At 47.6% G+C, this 20332-nt stretch overlaps 1 long non-coding RNA gene across 1 annotated transcript; it reads right to left on the bottom strand.

Annotated features, from left to right (window-relative positions):
• Positions 1-867: 867 nt before the first annotated feature.
• On the bottom strand, positions 868-8280 carry LOC123101496 (uncharacterized). The gene is made up of 2 exons (XR_006448592.1): positions 8023-8280; positions 868-1185 (listed from the first exon to the last, which is right to left on the bottom strand). It is a non-coding gene; the product is annotated as an uncharacterized lncRNA (long non-coding RNA).
• Positions 8281-20332: the final 12052 nt, after the last annotated feature.

Raw genomic sequence — 20332 nt, 5'->3', positions numbered from 1 at the left:
TGGGACGTGGCAGGGGAGCCACGAGATGTTACCCGGCCGCCTTGAGGTCGAGTGTTTCTACTTTCTACTCCTCCGAGGAGTAACTTTTTTACTCCTCTAACTGAAAAAAAATCGATTTAGGAGTTCGGCTAGGTACGGTTTTGAGGAGTAAACTCAAATTTTTACTTCTCTCTATAGCTTTTTAGCGTCGGCTAGAGCTGTTCTAATAGTGTCAAAGGATTTGTCTCACACCTCCAAACCTTAAAAAAAAAAAATCCTCTCATCTGTTTGCTTGGAATTGTCTCTCACCTCGATACCTTTCATATCTTGGGGCTAATCATCCACACAGTGGAGGCTTCGATGTCCTTTCACCAGCAAAAGGAAAAAGGAAAACCATCAAACTCTTTTTAAAGAAAAAAAAATCTCAACTTAAATTCAAGAATTATTGGGAAATTGTTTAAAAAGGCTATACTACTTTTAAAATGGAAGGCCTTGAGATGGTTACCTCAGTTTTCATTCCTCAGCCTTTGTTAGGCTGGATTCTAAGGTGTCTCCTTTTATTTATTTATTTGAAAAAGGAGGTGGCTCCTTTTAAGCTGCACTTGTTTAATTGTTTGGAATATAGATTAGTTTCTCCACATTTGTGAACAGGTCTGTAAAAGAGTGATGAATGAATAACCTCATGTTGATTAAAAAACACCCATGAAGAATAGATCAAGGCCATGATGAATAGATTAATACGACCCTGCCCCCTTTACGACAGAATAACATAGACGGAATGAGGCAGTGACAGCAACAAGGCTTGCCAGTGGTCCAGCGGTCGCATGCTCATACCCGCAAAAAAAAGTGCTCACTCTATGTTTTTTTTTTGCGACAAATAGTCTACGGTTTCATGAACCCAATCTGCTGGGATAGACAAAGAGATACCATGTCACACTGTCACAAAGACAACATAGTACTTGCTAGCCAAACTGCACGTCATATGACAAAACTGAAACAAGTCTGGAACATCTTTGGTTCTCATTTTTGCATCTTGTTTCACTTACTTTCCTCCTTGGCAGGGGCCTGAGCGTGAGCGCGGGGTACCCCCTTGTTGCGGCCGATACCAATAACAGCACTACAGCAGTAGTAAGGAAAACATAAAATGTGAACTTGGCGGCTGCATCTAGCACCTCCCGAACTCTCTTTGTGTATTGCAACCGGCGCCTGCAGGTAGAGAGAGGTCAACTGAGAGATTGTATCGGCTCCTGTCAAACAAACAGGAATATAAGCAAGAAATGAATCAAGTAAATTTGTATCGTAGTGAGCGCCACTTAATTCTAGAGTGGGTTCTGGAATGGCTACTGCTGAAAGGAGCACGTGAGGACTCTCCCCCGCCTTAGTTAAGGCATCACGCAGCTCCTGCTTCATCTGCTCCGCTTTAGCAACCGCATCATACAGTGCCTCCTTCTTGTTGAAATGTGAGATGGGCCTAGAGGCCATATGACAATTTCAGATTTGATCTCTAAGGGCCCATGTATGTGGCATGACAAGGTGGTGGGAAGTTTAGTCCCACCATGCTAGTGGAAGGAAAGTTGGAGTGATTTATAAGGGTGACTCTTCTACATGCTATTGGAGCTTGAGAAAAGAAGAGGCCCTCGCGCACTCCTCCTCCTCCGCTCGCCTCGCCACGGCACGGCTCGTCCCGACGCGGCGCGGGTTGCGGGATGCGGGATGCGGGTTTTTGGGAAGCGACTACGCGACTGCTCGCCTCCGATTCACTACTTCCTCTACATCCGCGCCGTCTCCGTCATCACCATGTCCAGCGACGCCGAACGCGCCGCCGCTGAGAAGACCGAGGCCGACAAGAAGGCCGCCGAGGACGCTTCTGCTGCTGCTGTCACCGCGGCAGCGGCTTCTGCATGGTCTACTGGAGGGTATACCGCATTTATCCCTCTCCTGATAATTTCTGTATTAGCAGTGCTAGCATCATGTGTAGATTTGTCTACTATTTGGTAGTACGTGCTCGTTTAAATCAGTACCAATATGTTGTTAGTTCTGTCAATGCCATGCTAGTTATCTACTTATGGATTAAATTGGTCGAAAAATTGCCTATTTTCTTAGCAATCCAAAAACCTATTATGTGTAGGAATTTTTCGGCAAGTGGCTTTGCCGCAGCACTGAAACCGGATAAGTTTACCGGTACGTATTTCAAGCGTTGGCAGACAAAGACCACTTTATTGCTCACGGCTATGAACGTGTTATGGGTCACCGGGGTGTCCACGGGAACGATTGCTCCTGAACAGGAGAAGGCGTTCAGGGAGGCAACCACTGTGTTTCTCGGAGCAGTTCTTAGCGTGATCTGAGATAAACTGGTCGACGCATATTTACATGTGCATGTCGCCAAGGACTTGTGGGAGGCGCTCGAATCTAAGTTCGGGGCCGCCGATGCAGGGAGCGAGATGTATATTATAGAGCAGTTCCACGATTACAAGATGGTCGAGAACCGTCCTGTACTGGAGCAGGCTCATGAGATAATATGCATTGTTAAGGAGCTTGAGCTTCTGAAGTGCAAGTTACCGGGCAAGTTTGTCGCGGGCTGCATAATCGCTAAGCTCCCCAATTCCTGGAGGAACTTTGCCACCACTCTGAAACATCAGAGGCGTGAATTCTCTGTGGAGGATGTCATTGGCCATCTGAGTGTTGAGCAGAATTCGAGGACAAAGGACTCGCACGGAAAAGGGGCCGAAGGGACTTCTGTTGCCAACATGGTGAACCAGAGGAACTTCAACTCCCACAAGTTCAAGGGAAAGAATGGTGTCCAACAGAATACCGACTTCAAGAATAAGGGTAAGAAGACCTTCAAGAAGAACAAGAAGGATGAGGGCTGCTTTACTTGTGGTTCAGCTGAACATTGGGCCAACAAGTGCCCAAACAAGTTTAAAAAGTCAGGACAGGACTCCAAGTCTGTCAACATGATTGTGGGCAACAATGAGAATGGTGCATCTGTGTACGGTAATTTATTTACTGTTTTTTCAGTGTTTCAGCCTACCGATTGGTGGGTGGATACAGGTGAAGGTGTTCATGTGTGTGCTGACATTTCATTGTTCTCTTCTTACCAGGTCACAGGCCATGGGTCCGTATTGATGGGGAATGGCGCGAGTGCTTCTGTTCATGGTGTTGGCACGGTCGATCTGAAGTTTACTTCGGGAAGGATCGTGCAGCTGAAGAACGTGCAGCATGTCCCCGCCATCAAGAAGAACCTCGTTAGTGGCTCCCTTCTATGTAGAGAAGGGTTTAAGTTGGTATTCGAGTCTAATAAATTAGTTGTTACTAAGTATGGACTATTTGTTGGAAAAGGTTATGAGAGCGGAGGGATGTTCCGCCTTTCCCTCGCAGATTTCTGTAATAAAGTCGTGAACCATATTCATTCGAGTGTTAACGAATCTGAGGTTTGGCATTCACGTCTTTGTCACATAAGTTTCGGTGTTATGACGCGGCTAGCTAAGTTGGATTTAATCCCGAGTTTCACTTTAGCCAAAGGTTCTAAGTGCCTGTCATGTGTGCAAGCTAAGCAACCTCGCCAGCCTCACAAAGCTGCGGAGGAGAGACACTTGGCACCATTAGAACTCATACATTCTGATCTTTGTGAGATGAACGGTGTATTGACTAAAGGTGGAAAGAAATACTTCATGACATTGATAGATGATTCCACTAGATATTGCTATGTGTATCTGTTAAATACTAAAGATGAGGCTCTACACTACTTTAAAATCTATAGGGCAGAAGTTGAGAATCAACTTGAAAAGAAAATTAAACGATTCCGTTCAGATCGTGGTGGAGAGTACTTCTCAAGTGATTTTGATTCCTTCTGTGCGGAACACGGCATTATTCATGAGAGGACGCCTCCCTATTCACCCCAGTCAAACGGGGTTGCCGAGCAGAAAAACCGTACTCTAACTGATCTGGTTAACGTCATGTTAGACATATCGGGTTTATCCAAGGCATGATGGGGGGAGGCTATATTGATGGCATGTCATGTCCTGAATAAAGTTCCCTTAAAGGATAATGAGATCACTCCCTATGAGAGATGGGAAAAGAGAAGGACAACACTATCGTACTTGCGTACTTGGGGCTGTTTGGCGAAAGTCAACGTGCCGATCCCCAAAAAGCGTAAGCTTGGACCCAAGACTGTGAACTGCGTTAATTTGGGCTACGCTAAGAACAGCGTTGGCTATAGATTTCTAGTAGTGAAATCTGAGTTACCTGACCAGAAGGTCGATACAATCATAGAGTCTAAGGATGCTACATTCTTTTAGGATATTTTTCCTATGAGAGATACGCAAAGCACTTCTAGACAGGAATCTGAGGAGACTCCTGAGCCTGCCATTCCTATGGAATATTATGAACGAACACATGATGAAAATCCCGAGGAGGATGACGAGGAAACCCTTGGTAGGGGCAAGAGACAAAGGACTGCAAAGACCTTTGGTGATGATTTCTTCGTGTACCTCATGGATGATACTCCCACTTCTATTTCAGAAGTGTATGCCTCTCCAGAAGCTGATTACTGGAAGGATGCGGTCCGTAGCGAGATGGATTCCATCATGGCTAACGGGACATGGGAGATCACTGAGCGTCCCTATGGTTGCAAACCATTGGGATGTAAGTGGGTGTTCAAGAAAAAGCTTCGGCCCGATGGTACGATTGAAAAGTACAAGGCTAGGCTTGTGGCCAAGGGCTATGACCAGAAAGAAGAGGAAGATTTCTTCGATACTTATTCACCTGTGGCTAGACTGACCACCATTCGAGTATTACTCTCATTGGCGGCCTCACATGGTCTTCTCGTCCATCAAATGGATGTTAAGACGGCTTTTCTGAATGGAGAGCTAAATGAGGAAATCTACATGCAACAGCCAGATGGCTTTGTGATAGATGGTCAGGAAAGAAAGGTGTGTAGGTTGCTGAAATCTTTATATGGCCTTAAGCAAGCACCTAAGCAATGGCATGATAAGTTCAATACAACTCTGACATCTGTTGGTTTCGTTGTTAATGAGGCTGACAAATATGTATACTATCGCCATGGTGGGGGCGAAGGAGTTATACTGTGCTTGTATGTTGATGACATACTGATATTCGGAACAAACCTCAAAGTCATTGAGGAGGTCAAATCGTTTCTGTCTCAGAACTTTGAGATGAAGGACCTTGGTGTGGCTGATGTTATCTTGAACATCAAGCTACTGAGAGATAATGAGGGTGGGATCACACTTCTGCAATCCCATTATGTTGAGAAGGTGTTGAGTCGTTTTGGATATTCGGACTGCACACCATCTCAAACACCATATGATCCTAGCGTGTTGATTCGAAAGTCCAAAGGCATGGCTAAAGATCAATTGAGATACTCTCAAATCATTGGTTCACTGATGTACCTAGCGAGCGCAACGAGGCCTGACATCGAATTTGCTGTGAGCAAACTGAGCCGGTTTGTTTCCAAACCGGGTGATGTACATTGGCATGCTGTTGAAAGAGTTATGCGCTATGTGAAAGGTACTATGAACTATGGACTTCACTATACCGGAGACCCGTCGGTACTTGAAGGGTATAGTGATGCGAATTGGATCTTTGATGCTGATGAGATGAAGGCCACAACTGGGTATATGTTTACTCTTGGAGGTGGCGCTGTTTTCTAGAAGTCTTGCAAGCAAACGATCTTAACGAGATCGACAATGGAAGCAGAATTAACAGCATTAGACACTTCTGATGTTGAAGCAGGATGGCTTCGAGATCTTTTGATGGACTTGCCACTGGTTGATAAACCGGTTTCGGCTATCCTTATGAACTGTAATAATCAGACTGTCATCATCAAGGTGAAGAGTTCAAAGGACAACATGAAGTCCAACAAACACATACGAATGAGATTAAAAGCTGTCAGAAAATTAAGAAACTCCGGAGTGATAGCGCTAGACTATGTCCATACGGCTAAGAATCTGGCAGATCCCTTTACGAAAGGGCTATCACGTGTAGTGATAGATAGTGCATCGAGGGAGATGAGTATGAGACCCACATTAGTTGCCATGGTGGTAACCCAACCTATGTGATCGGAGATCCCGTGAAGTAGGACCTGGGAAAACAAGCCAGTGGTGAACTGAGGAGAGTAACTTTACTAACCCACTCCGTTGGATATGCAATACTCTCGGAAACTGTATGGAAGGATGACTACTGTCTTAATGTGTTCCAAGGCTTATATGTATAAGCAAGATGCTATCCTACAGAGCGATCTTTGGAGGAACACACCTATGTGAGCCCGACTGCTAGTCACAGTCTATGAGATTGGGGTGATCTCTAGTAAGCTCATGAATAGGCCAGGAGTGTGACTTATATGCTCCACCCGAGGGGTCAGCCTTCGACAACCCAGTACTAGTAAGACATGTGGTGAAACTTCTTTACGCCAAACTGACAATTCAAGGCATAGTCCATTGTTTAGTTGTGAGGGAGTGTAGCTACTTGCTCTAGGTGAAGCTCAACCTTAACAGGTCTTCACTGAAACACTAGTATATCAAAACAGCGTTTGAAACAAAGGACAAAGTGGGCCCCTGAGATCTGGTGGGGGATTGTTGAAATGTGAGATGGGCCTAGAGCCCATATGACAATTTCAGATTTGATCTCTAAGGGCCCATGTAGGTGGCATGACAAGGTGGTGGGAAATTTAGTCTCACCATGCTAGTGGAAGAAAAGTTGGAGTGGTTTATAAGGGTGACTCTTCTACATGCTATTGAAGCTTGAGAAGAGAAGAGGCCCTCGCGCACTCCTCCTCCTCCTCCGCTCGCCTCGCCACGCCACGCCACGCCATGCCTCGTCACGACGCGCCGCGGGTTGCGGGATTGAGCCGAGCCGAGCTCACTCCTATGCGCTTCTTTTTGCCGGTCAGGAACGGAGAGTCTTTGACAGGTAGGGCCACGATCTGAGACGTCGGATTGTGGGCTACCGACTTGGACGTGGGTTCAGCCCACGTCTCTCCACGCGCGGCCGCACATATATATGTGGGGCGCTGCCAACCCTAGCCGCTGCGAAACAGAACGCATCTCCGCCTCCACGCCCACGTCGTTCCTCTGCTGCTGCTGCCGCCGGCGACTCCATCCCGTTCACCGTGTACACGGTTGACGGGAGAGCAGGTCTTCGAAACTCCGTCTCTCTGGTTCCTGTACGAGAGAGAGGCGAATAGGTTTTTGGGAAGCGACTACGCGACTGCTCGCCTCGGATCCACTACTTCCTCTACATCCGCACCGTCTCCGTCATCACCATGTCCAGCGACGCCGAACGCGCCGCCGCCGAGAAGACCGAGGCCGACAAGAAGGCCGCCGAGGACGCTTCTGCTGCTGCTGTCACCGCGGCAGCGGCTTCTGCATGGTCTACTGGAGGGTATACCGCATTTATCCCTCTCCTGATAATTTCTATATTAGCAGTGCTAGCATCATGTGTAGATTTGTCTACTATTTGCGTAGTACGTGCTCGTTTAGATCAGTACCAGTATGTTGTTAGTTCTGTCAATGCCATGCTAGTTATTTACTTATGGATTAAATTAGTCGAAAAATTGCCTATTTTTTTAGCACTTCTTCTGCTGGATCTCGTACACTTGCTGGATTGATAGTTGATACACACAATGCATCATAGGGATGAGGAAAAAGCCATCATGCTCGGATGGACCAGGAAAAATATAAGGTTGCTTAATGATATGATTTGTGTGCAGCCGTGTTGCCAGTACATCAGGATATACAAGTTCAGGTCAGGTTTAACAAGTACGGCCATGATAAGTGTGTAATTTTGCTCTTGTTTCTGGTCTAGTACTACTGTTCCTAAATACTGTCCCATTAGCCAAAATTGAAACAAGTATGGCCATGGTAAGCAAGTAATTCTGCCCTTCTCAAGTACGGTCATGTGTAGCTAATACTAGATGAGACACATGCGTACTGCAGTTTGTATTGCACAGAATTCCATTATTGCTGGCTAAATCAATCCTTGATGTCGGGAGATAAATCAAAAAGATGACAATTTTGGATCAGATACCTCGGTGAAGAGCCCGCGGGAGCGCATGAGCCTGCTTGGCATGCATGAGCCGCCCCTCCGCCTGCATCCTCTGGAGCAGGGAGCCACCGAGCCTCCTCGCCGCACACCGAACCGCCGCCATCGTCGACAGCCTGGTTAGGGTTTAGGATGACAAGTCCGTCACTATCGATCGGGTTGCAGTCTAGAAATTTCGATAAGTTCTGGTGAGGATGCCTTGCGGATGTGGGCTTCCTCAGGCGGCTAGGGTTCCTTCCGTCTCCGCAGACAACTATGCTGGGAATATTCTTTCTTCTTTTCATTCATTTTTTATTTGCTATTTTTCTTGGGCGGAAACTATTTTTTTTAACATAGTACATACGCAAGCGCTCATATACACGCGCATACACTCACCCCTATAACCGCACACACGCACATCCTACCTCTATAAGCATCTTCGAAAGACTGAGTCGACATATCATCTTGAAATTTACAAAGTCACCGTAGGCACCTCGTCGTCGACGGGAACGTCTCCTCCCACTGAATGCACATCGCTGGAAATTCAGAAATAAATACAGAAATAAATGCGAGCACCAGGATTTGAACCCTGTGGGATAGGGATACCACAGTCCCTCTAACCATCCAACCACATATTTTTTTCTTAAAAGACACCCAGATCATCTCATAAATTAATATTATGTATTGAGAAAAGGAAAACGATTAATTCGCCGACTGGCCAAGGCTCGCGCCCGTTAGGCATCGTGCCATTTAAGGCATCGTTCTCCCCTCCCCATCTCTTCCTCCTCTCACGAGCAAGCAACTTTTTTTTTGAAGGTAACGAGCAAGCAACTGAAGCAGCGGGATGTGACGTTCGTGTTGGCCGAGTCCCCAACCGAGTGGAGTAGAACGGTCTTGCATGTGTCTGCATGAGGCACCAGAATATACATTGAACATTTTCAATATACAATGAATTTTTTTCAATTATACGATGATTTTCCTAAATATATGATGAAGTTTTTAAATATATAGTGAACTTTTTTATATTATGTGATTTTTTTTGAAAATGTATACTGAATATTATTGTATAAATACACACTAAACATTACAGTATAATGTACCAATAACATTTTTGTTACATACATTGAACATTTCTAAATATACAATGATCTTTTTCAATTATAAGTTGTTTTTTAAATGTATGATGAAGTTTTTAATTATATATTGAACTCTTTTATATTATGTGATAACTTTTGAAAATACACGCAGAATATTATTGTATATACACACTGAACATTATAGTGTAATATATGAAGAACATTTTGTTTATGTACATTGAACAATTTTCAACATACAATGATCTTTTCAATTATACATTGATCTTTTTTAAAATATACGATGAAGCTTTAAATATATATTGAACTTTTCTATATTATGCGATATTTTTAGAAAAATACACGCTGAATATTACTGTATAAATATACCATAAGCATTACTGTATAATATATGAAGAATATGTTTCTCATATATATTGATCATTTTTAATACACAATGATCTTTTTTAATTATACGATGATTTTTTAAATACACGATGAAGTTTTAAATATATATTGAACTTTTTATATTATGCGATTTTTTTTGAAAATACACACTGAATATTATTTTATGAATACACACTGAACATTACTGTATAATATAAGATGAATTTTTTTGTTATTTTATTGAACAACTTTTCAATATACAATTATCTGGAAAAATGTCAAAAAATAAAAGATAAAAGAAATCCGAGAAAAACACATAAAAAAGATGAAACAGTCAAAAAAGGCTTCGATGTGTCTAAAGTTTATCTTATAAAAACATATAAGCCATCCTAAAAACACATATAAGCCTGTAGCATGTCGTAAACCAACTTGTGGGGCGCATGTGGCGAATTAGGGCGACCCAGGTTCGAATCCTAGCACACAAACGGGAGGGCCCCGCCGGAAAGTTTCAGTGTCAATATGTGCTTATATGGAGTTTAGACTGTTCTGCATCCGCGCGCCCTGTTGGCCGCAGTAAGCCGCGGCGACGAGCGGGCGCAGCGAGTGCGTGTGCGGGCGCGCGCTGGCCGTGTCGGGTGCGTCGGGCCCATAGCAAGTGGGCTCGTGTGTGTGTGTGCGTGCCCGAGAGTGTGTTCCGTGTGCGTGCGTGAGTGGCGTGCGTTGCTGTTATAGTAGTTAGCGAGGAGCGGAGATAGCTGTGGCAATCTGTTGAAGCTGGATGTGCATGCGCGAGTTGATCGCGTCGTTAGCACAAAGCGGGCAGGCATGCAGATTGTGCCCACGTAGTGGGGCGGGTGGGCTGCGCCGTGTGCAGCCAGCTCGGGTATAAATCCCCTCCTGATCGCTGATGTAAAGCACGGGGTTGTAAGCCATGTAGCGGAGCTGAGTACGTGCTCAGGAAAAGGAATCAAGTGTTGGCCATTCGTGTGCCGGGCAAGTTTCTTGTGTCCCTGTGTCCCTCTTCTTCCTCCGGTCCTCTTCTTCCTCAAGTGCAAAGAGAGTGAGAGAGAGGTAGTTTTAGGGCTGCGCCAACACGCCCGAGAGTTGGCACTGACATGTAAAAATTACGAAACTTGGTACCAATCTACATTTAATGCCTCAATTGTGGCACTTCCATGCAGTTAACTCCTAATCAGTGCTTGTGACTAGCGAGAAGGACAGGCAAGATGTAGTTCCTGTCGTGCGTGCTCGCATACCTAAAGGACAAGTGTTAGGCTCTGTTCTAAATGTGAGTCATCATGATATGTGTTATATTCGTGAGTCAAATGCAGAGAAGAAGAACGACGTTCATCGTTGGGGCGTATGTCGCTGAAAATACTAGTGTCTCGAAGTCGTGTCGAGTTTGTCACCTTTTGTCCGGCGTTTGTGTGGCCGGAGGATGCTCGGTGTTCATCGCCAGAGAGATTGTCCCAACACCCTGTGCTACGGGGGCGGAACATTGTTAGACTATGTATAGCTTCTGTACTTATGTACGTATTGTAACACAACCATTATATATAATGAGATAAGCCACCCCTAGAGGGTTGTGCTGGTTCCCCAAAACTTATTGTCTTACATGGTATCACGCTAGGTTACGATCGCTTCCGCTTCTAAACCCTAATACCCGCACCGCCGCCGCAGCCGCCGCCGCCTTCACCGCAGCCGCCGCGCCACCGATCGCGCCGCCGCCATGTCGAGCGCCGCCACCACCGGTTCCACTGCTGCGGGCTTCCTCCCGGCCTCTCTTGCGGCTCTGCTCAACCTCCCACTCGATGCCGTCTCCGTTCCGGCTCCGATCGGGACAAGGAGCATCGGCTCCGTCTTCTCCACGCCGCCGGCGCCCTCGCTTGGGCGTGACCTCGTAGTCCACACCGCGGCGCCGCCGTCCGCTGCGGACTCTGCAGGCGTCGTCCCGCCGCTCCTGCCGCAAGCGGATCACACCGCCCCGCTGGCGGGGTTGGCGGCGTCCGCCCCGGCCGCCAGCCTTGCGGCGTCCGAACCAGCCGCGAGCTTTGCGGCGCCCGCCCTGGCTGCGGTCCCGCCTCCTCCCGCATCGGCTTCGGTGCCTCTGGCTGCCTCCATGGTGTTTGCACCCCAGGCAGCCTCCTCGATGGGATCGTCTTCGCCGCCGCCGTTTCATTTCGGTCATCTCATCACCATCAAGCTCTCCGCCGAAAACTACATCTTCTGGCGTGCGCAGGTTCTCCCGCTCTTGGGGAGTCACTACCTGCTAGGCTACGTCGATGGATCGCTTCCCTGCCCACCCGCGTTGGTAGACAGCGTGCACGGTCCGGTCTACAATCCGGCCCATCGCGTCTGGACGGGGCAGGACCAGGCGAACCTCTCCTCCATCCAGGGGTTGCTCTCGCCGGCAGTTGCCGGCCTTGTTGTCTTCGCGAAGACGTCTCATGAGGCCTGGACCATCCTTGAGCGCACCTTTGCAGCGCAGTCTCAGGCTCGTGTCTCTGCACTCCGTCGTCAGCTTGGAGAGTGTCAGAAGCTTGACTCCACTGCCACTGAGTTCTACAACAAGGTCAAGGGCCTCGCCGACACATTGGCCTCCATTGGACAGCCCCTCACCGACTCCGAGTTCAACTCGTTTATTGTCAATGGTCTTGATGAGGAGTATGATGCCTTAGTCGAGATCATCAACGAGCGGGGCAACTCGACACCCATGCTGGCACACGAGGTTTTCTCTCGGCTCCTTCTCACTGAGCAACGGGTCGAGACTCGCCGCACCAGGGGCACTGGCTCCCTCTCGGCCAACGCCGCCACCAAGGGTGGCCGCTCTTCTTCATCACCCCGGTCTCCCTTGGGGCTGCCACCGTCGCCCGCCTCGGCCCCCCCACCTACTGCGACCTTACCGGGGGCTGGCGGTCCACGTGTGTGTCAGCTTTGTGGCCGCGATGGGCACTGGGCCTCCAAGTGTCATAAGCGCTTCCAGCGAAGCTTCCTTGGTCTTGGCAATGACGGCAAAGATACACGCAACAATGCCCGTCAGGTCGCCATGGCTGATCGTCCCGCGCCGCAGAAGCAACAGGGACACACTCAGTCCTACTCCATCGATCCACACTGGTACATGGACTCTGGGGCGACAGAGCATCTGACCAGCGAGATGGGGAAGCTTCACACTCGTGAACCCTATCATGGCTCCGACAAGATCCACACCGCCAATGGAGTAGGTATGCACATCTCTCATATTGGTCAAGCATCTCTTCTCACTAGACATGCCAATAGGAATCTTCAGCTTCGCAATGTTCTTCGAGTTCCATCTGTGACCCGTAATCTTCTTTCAGTTCCTAAACTCACACGTGATAATAATGTGCTTTGTGAATTTCACCCTTTTGATCTTTTTATTAAGGATCGGGGCACGAGGGACATTCTTCTTAGTGGGCGGTTGTGCCAGGGCCTCTACCGTCTGGAGCATCCTGACGTCGCTCGCGTTTTCAGTGGAGTTAGGGTCTCTCCGTCACAGTGGCATGCTCGTCTTGGTCACCTGGCCACACCTATTGTCCGTCATATTTTGCGTCGTCATGAGCTTCCTAGTTTGTCTAGTAATAAAGATGTAGCAGTGTGTGATGCTTGTCAGCAGGGGAAGAGTCATCAACTTCCTTTTTCAGAGTCCAGTCGTGAGGTGAAACATCCTTTAGAACTTGTGTTTTCAGATGTATGGGGTCCTGCTCAGACTTCTGTCAGTGGTCATAATTACTATATCAGTTTCGTTGATGCTTATAGTCGCTTTACCTGGCTTTACCTTATTAAACGCAAATCTGATGTGTTTGATATTTTTGTTCAGTTTCAAAAACATGTTGAACGTCTTCTCAAGCACAAAATTGTTCATGTCCAGTCGGATTGGGGGGGGGGGGGCGAGTATCGCAACCTCAACTCTTTCTTTCAGTCGCTTGGGATAGCTCATCGTTTAGCATGTCCACATACACATCAACAAAATGGTTCAGTCGAACGTAAGCATCGTCATATTGTTGAAGCTGGTCTTACTCTTTTGACCCATGCATCTGTTCCATTTCGGTTTTGGAGTGATGCTTTCACCACTGCATGCTTTCTCATCAACCGTACTCCTACTCGTGTTTTAAACATGAAGACTCCCATTGAGGTTCTCCTTAATGAACAACCTGATTATACCTTTCTCAAGGTATTTGGGTGTGCTTGCTGGCCGCATCTTCGTCCATATAACAAGCGCAAGCTTGAGTTTCGTTCTAAGAAGTGTGTTTTTCTTGGCTATAGCTCTCTTCATAAAGGTTACAAATGTCTTCATGTTCCCACTAATCGTGTCTATATATCTCGGGACGTCGTGTTTGATGAGCATGTTTTTCCCTTTGCCAACCTTCCTGTGTCTACTGTCGAACCACCATCCCTGCATTCATCCTCTGTTGCTTCTGACCAATTTGATGATGTTGCATACTCTCCTTTGCTGTTACCTAACCATGGTGCAGGAACCGGACGTGGAGCTCGTTTGGAGCTGTTGGAGGATTCACCATCATCATCGTCGTCTTCTGGTGGGCACGTCGATCGCCCTATGTTGCATGGCGTCGATTCGCGTGCTCATGCATGGTCACCCGACGAGCCCGTCGCGCCGAGCATCTCCACTGCTCGGTCCGCTACGCCAGCGATCACCGAGTTTCCAGCGGCTCGGCCTTTTTCGCCAGCGGCCGCCGAGTCGCCCGCGGCTCGACCCGTCACGCCGTCTTCGCCTGCGGCTCGGCCCGTCACGCCGTCTTCGCCCGCGGCTCGGGTCCTCACGTCGCCTTCATCCGCGGATCGGCCCGCGACACCGGCCGCGCCACGGCCCACTATGCCGAGCTCGCCAACGGCCCGGTCTGTGATGCCGGAGTCGCCAGCTACTTCGTCTGCTCTGCCGGTTTCGCCGGTGGGCTGGCCTTCTTCGTCGACCGAGTCCGAGGCTACCGTGACTGGCTCCTCGTCACCGGCTGACTCGTCAACGTCGCCGTCCTCCAGCCCGTTGCAGGCTGCTCCGTCGACCTCGGTGGTTCCTGTGTCCCGACCACATACACGCAGTCGCTGTGGCATTTTCAAACCTAAGGAACGTAAGGATGGTACGGTTGCTTGGTTGGCTGCTTGTTTGGCTGCTGCTGTTGCGGATCCATCTTCTGAGCCTCGCTCATATCAGGCTGCCCTGCGCATTCCACATTGGCGAGAGGCTATGGAGCAGGAGTTTCATGCTCTTCTTCGTAACAAGACATGGACTCTCGTTCCTCCACCACCACGGGTAAATGTTATTGACTCAAAATGGGTATTCAAAGTGAAGAAGCATTCGGATGGATCTATTGAGCGTTACAAAGCGCGACTTGTTGCTCGCGGTTTTCGGCAGCGTCATGGTCTTGACTATGAGGACACCTTCAGTCCTGTCGTCAAGCCTACCACTATTCGGCTTCTTCTCTCCATTGCTGTTTCTCGTGGTTGGTCACTTCGTCAACTTGATGTGCAGAATGCTTTTCTACATGGATTTTTGGAGGAAGAGGTTTATATGAAACAGCCGCCTGGTTTCTCTGATCCTGATCGTCCTGACTATATCTGTCGTCTTTCCAAAGCACTATATGGTTTGAAGCAAGCTCCTCGTGCCTGGCATGCCCGCCTTGCCTCTGCCCTTCGTGCTCATGGGTTTGTGCCGTCCACTGCTGACACTTCATTATTTCTTCTACAGAAGCCAGAAGTCACTATGTACCTTTTGGTATATGTCGATGATATTATCCTTGTCAGCTCTTCTCAGTATGCTGCTAATGCTCTTGTCTGCTCTCTTGGTGCTGATTTTGCGGTCAAAGATCTTGGGAAGCTTCACTACTTTCTTGGAGTTGAGGTCACTTCTCGTGCTACTGGTCTTGTCCTTACGCAGAAGAAGTACTCCTTGGAGTTGTTACAAAGAGCTGGCATGCTGAAGTGCAAACCGACCACCACACCCATGTCGTCTACCGACAAGATAACAACTGTTGATGGTGAGCTTTTGTCTCCTGCGGATGCCACAGAGTACAGGAGCATTGTTGGTGGACTTCAGTACTTGACGATCACGAGACCAGATATCTCTTATGCTGTTAACAGGGTTTGTCAGTATCTTCAGGCTCCCAGAGATACTCATTGGGCTGCTGTTAAACGCATTCTTCGTTATGTTCAGTTCACCCTGACATTTGGTATGCATATTCGGCCGACTTCCTCTCGGGTCCTTTCGGCCTTCTCTGATGCAGATTGGGCTGGTAGCCCAGATGACAGGCGATCCACGGGGGGTTATGCAGTATTCTTTGGCTCTAATTTGATCGCCTGGAGTGCTCGGAAACAGGCTACTGTGTCACGTAGCAGTACTGAAGCTGAGTACAAGGCTGTGGCTAATGCTACTGCAGAGATTATTTGGGTGCCGTCTTTGCTTCAGGAGTTGGGTTTGTCTCAACCACAGCCTCCTATTCTTTGGTGTGATAACATCGGTGCTACATACCTTTCTGCAAATCCAGTATTTCATGCCCGAACGAAACACATTGAAGTTGACTATCACTTTGTACGGGAACGTGTATCGCAGAAGCAACTCTAGATCAAGTTTATCTCATCTAAGGATCAACTTGCAGACATCTTCACTAAGCCTTTACCGCTGCCACAGTTTGAGGCTTGTAGGCGCAATCTTACCCTTCTCAGTTCTTTAGAAAGTGGCTAAGATTGAGGGAGGGTGTTAGACTATGTATAGCTTCTGTACTTATGTACGTATTGTAACACAACCATTATATATAATGAGATAAGCCACCCCTAGAGGGTTGTGGTTCCCCAAAACTTATTGTCTTACAAACATGGACCACCACCGCAACCACCCACACCCGGTGTTGCTACAAGTGGCGATAGCCGATGCTGCAAAACCATCCACGGCTCCGGTGTTGGGGTAAGGCGGTGGGGCGGCCGTGCTGCAACCGGTGAACAGTGGTGCTATGATCGGCAAGGCGAGGCGCTACGACCATCAAGTTCATGTGCTGCAAGTGGCGTCCGTTGATGGGCAGTACTACAACCGACAATGCTGGGTGTTGGGACCAGAGACGGCGACTCTGGATGCTACAACCGGCCACCGGCGATGCTATAACCGGTGGTGTCACGAGCTGCGAGCGCCAGACCGCCATGCTACAATTGGTTCTCGGTGATGTCGAAACCGACGACGCGACCAGCGGCGAGCAAAAATGACGATGCTAGAATCCATGACAATACGAGCTGCGAGTGACCTACTAGGACGCGCGGCTGACTGTGAAATGCTGTGAACCGAGGCGCGCTTCTACGAAGATGACAACGTCATCGTGTCAAGCGAGCGTGTGTTGCTTATAATGAGGCGCGCGCACTGGTGTGAAGCGAGCGGCGAGCGTTGTATGGTGCGCGAGCTTTGGTGAGCAGCCGAGCGGGCTGCGACCGGTGGCCGGAGGTGCAGCGATGAGCGATGATGCGGCGGTTCAGATGCCCTTGTCGGAGCGACGAGGGGGGAGGGATCATAGATGCACGTTGACTGAGCGGGGTGGGGAGATCCATCTGCTGACTAGTCTAATTGTGCGGAGTGGCGACCGGGGTTGGCGCCGGTGAATCGACCGGCCCGTGGCATTTCCTGAGAAAAATAAGTAGATTGTACAATGGAAACGGCAAGCAAAAAAAGAAATCACATCTAAAACTATAATGTTCGTCTTCTTCCTTCCATTGTATGTTGCCTGCCGGAACCTGAAAACTGCACTGAACCAACACCAGCAAATGTCGTCAACTTATCAGCTCTTGAAGAACACAATAGTCAGTCGCCACTAAAAACGAGATCTAGCAACTTTAGAAGGAATATATAACGGTTGGGGAATAAACTGCAAGCTTGCATTCTTTCACCACCGGTCCATAGGGTTGAAAAAACAGGACTATACCACTGAACAACTCGTGAGAAAGACTTTGGAGTGTTGTGGCACCAAGATCCAACCAAACTGCTTCCGTTGATTAACAAACCAACTGCCCTGATTTGACCGACAACACCTAATCACATGCCTTTCGTAGCTACCCAATAGAATGATGGCGCAATACATAAAACACTACATAAAAGTTAGCATTAATATTAAAATATATCGACATATGTTTGTTAACATGAGTATAAATCAAGGAATTTACGAACTGAGGGTAGCTCAGATGGTTAAGTTTCTTGTTGTGGCGCCAATCCATCAGGATTAAAGCTCTAGACTTGGCGATGGTGGTCGCATTTTTCGAAATTTATTTCAGACCTTCCAGTGATGTGCGTTTACTGGGAAGAGACGCTCCCGGCAACGATGAAGGTGTCTTTGGCAACTTCGCCAATCTTTAGATAATGTGGCGGTTGAGTCTCTTGGAAGTGCTCATAATGGTAGGGGTGCATGCATGCGTTTGTAGGAATGAGTGTAGCTTATGTATAAGACTTTGCGTATATACTATGTTAAATAAATAAGGAATTTACTGTTGTTGGTGAATTCTCTTAATCCTTGAGGCATCTCAGAATTAGAAGAAGAACGCCCCTAATTAGTTTTACTCAATTGCCTTATATACTAGGTTGTATATACTGTACTCGTTTTCGAATTGAGTGCTTCCACAAGTAACCGGGTATAAGTTAATAATATGTTTGGTCTGCTCTACTACAAGAAACCAAACCATCTAAACTATACACATTTCAGGTTCAAGTCTTATACATGACACGGGTGCTCGCATATTTCTTCAATTTATTATAGATTCTCAGACACTATACACTCAATGGTATGCATCAGCTACAAGGCATTCATGGCGAGTTCGTCAATCTAAAGATCTGGCGGGTTAGTTTGTCGGGTCAGACTCACTTTATTTATGATTTTCTATGTACAAACTGAGGCCGGCATGGGCATTATGTCATCCACGAAACTTTACACAACGACATATTACAAAAGGGTTGAGAAGGATGAGGGCATCTTCAACGGCAACCCGTAAATTTTCTCCCGCATCTGTCCGTGGACACGGATATGGGAGGCCGGCATCCAACCATAACCGTTTGCAACCCCCCCCCCCCCCCCCCCGAACACACCACTAGTAGAAAACAGGACTTTGGTTCAGGCCGGGTCAGCCCATTAGTCCCGGTTCAGCCAAGAACCGGGACCCATGGGAGCATTGGTCCTGGTTCGTGAGGCCAGGGGGCCTGCCGGGCCTCGTGGGGGCATTGGTCCCGGTTCGTCTGGCCCCCTTTGGTTCCGGTTGGTGGGACGAACCGGGACCAATGGGCCTCGCTCCTGGCCCACCACCATTGGTCCCGGTTCGTGGCTGGAACCGGGACTAAAGGGTCCCGGTTGGTGGCTTGAACCGGGACCAAAGGGTGTCCTTTAGTCCCGGTTCCAGCCACGAACCGGGACCAATGTGATGCCTACATACCCCCCCCCCCCCGGCCGGTGAGCAGAGCAGTCCACACTGCTCTGCTTTTTTGGCCGGCGAGGGAAGGGCTTTGTGGTGCTCTAGCTCACCTCCTATGCACATGAGGTGTTCAATCGAATGCTCGAGCCACACTACGTAAGCTTTCTCCTCTGCAAGCTCGACCTCCAAGCTCCATTTTCCTCAACATTTGTCTAGGTTTAGCGGTCAATCACATCTCGTCCCCGTCTTCACCGTCGTCGATCACCCGCGCAATCTTGTCGGCAGCACCGCCGTGGTGAGCTTCTTGTTCTTATCTTCTTTCTGAAAGGAAAAAAATTCTTAGTTATATGTTTAGATAGATACTTGTATAATTTTCTTACTTTTATTATTGCTTCTTATTATATAGTGCGATAGTTTTTGTATCCGCCCCCGTCGGCCCTCGTCCTGTCTATGATTCGGATGTGGTATATATATTATATTTTATAACTATTTGGTTCATTTATTGTTTATGACAATTATGCCGACCAACGTGACATAGATTTTATTTATCTAGGAGGTATGTGAACTGGAAATTCCAACCGACCCTATTGTCGAGAGGTTAAATTTAGTTGAAGAAGAAAACAATTACTTGAAGGAAAAAATTAAAAAAATTGACGAGGAGAAGATGATATTGGAGTTGCATGTTGCGGATGACGTCGATGATAACAAGATCAAGATGGATGCAATGCGCTTGAAGATTAGAAAGATTAGAAAATATGCCATTCATACTAAGGCTTGGTATCATTATGCCGTTGGATCAATTGTTACCTTGGTTGTGATTATGATCACATTTGTTTTCGCATTTAAATGTTTTACATAGATTCAATGTATGTTTTAATTAGATGCTCTGAAGAGCTATATGTTGTTCAATGAGAACTATGTATGTACTTTGGTTTTAATGTGATGATGAACTTCTATTAATTTGGTCACTTAATTATCTATTCATGATGTTCTGTAATGGTTTTTGACATACTTAATTATATATAATGCACGCAGGTGAACCGGCAATGGATGTACGGTGACAGACACACCTCCGAGTACATTAAGGGCGTGCATAATTTTCTCGAAGTGGCTGAGGTAAACAAGCAGAATGGTTTTATGTGTTGTCCATGCCCTATGTGTGGGAATACGAAGTCTTACTCTGACTCGAAAACCCTTCACACCCAGCTGCTTTATAAGGGTTTCATGCCACATTATAATGTTTGGACCAAGCACCGATAAAATAGGGGTTATGATGGAAGACAACGACGAAGAAGAGGACGATGGCAACTATGTGCCCCCTGAATCGGTGATGCTGCAACGGGGGAAGCTGTTGAAGATCAAGAGGAATTAGACGATGTGCCTGATGATGATATCCGCCGGGTCATTGTTGATGCAACGAGACAATGCGAAAGTGAAAAGGAGAAGTTGAAGTT

The sequence above is a fragment of the Triticum aestivum genome, chromosome 1B (genome assembly GCF_018294505.1).
Source record: "Triticum aestivum cultivar Chinese Spring chromosome 1B, IWGSC CS RefSeq v2.1, whole genome shotgun sequence".
Classification (NCBI taxonomy): Eukaryota; Viridiplantae; Streptophyta; class Magnoliopsida; order Poales; family Poaceae; genus Triticum; species Triticum aestivum.
This window is presented reverse-complemented; position numbering and strand designations above follow the sequence as displayed.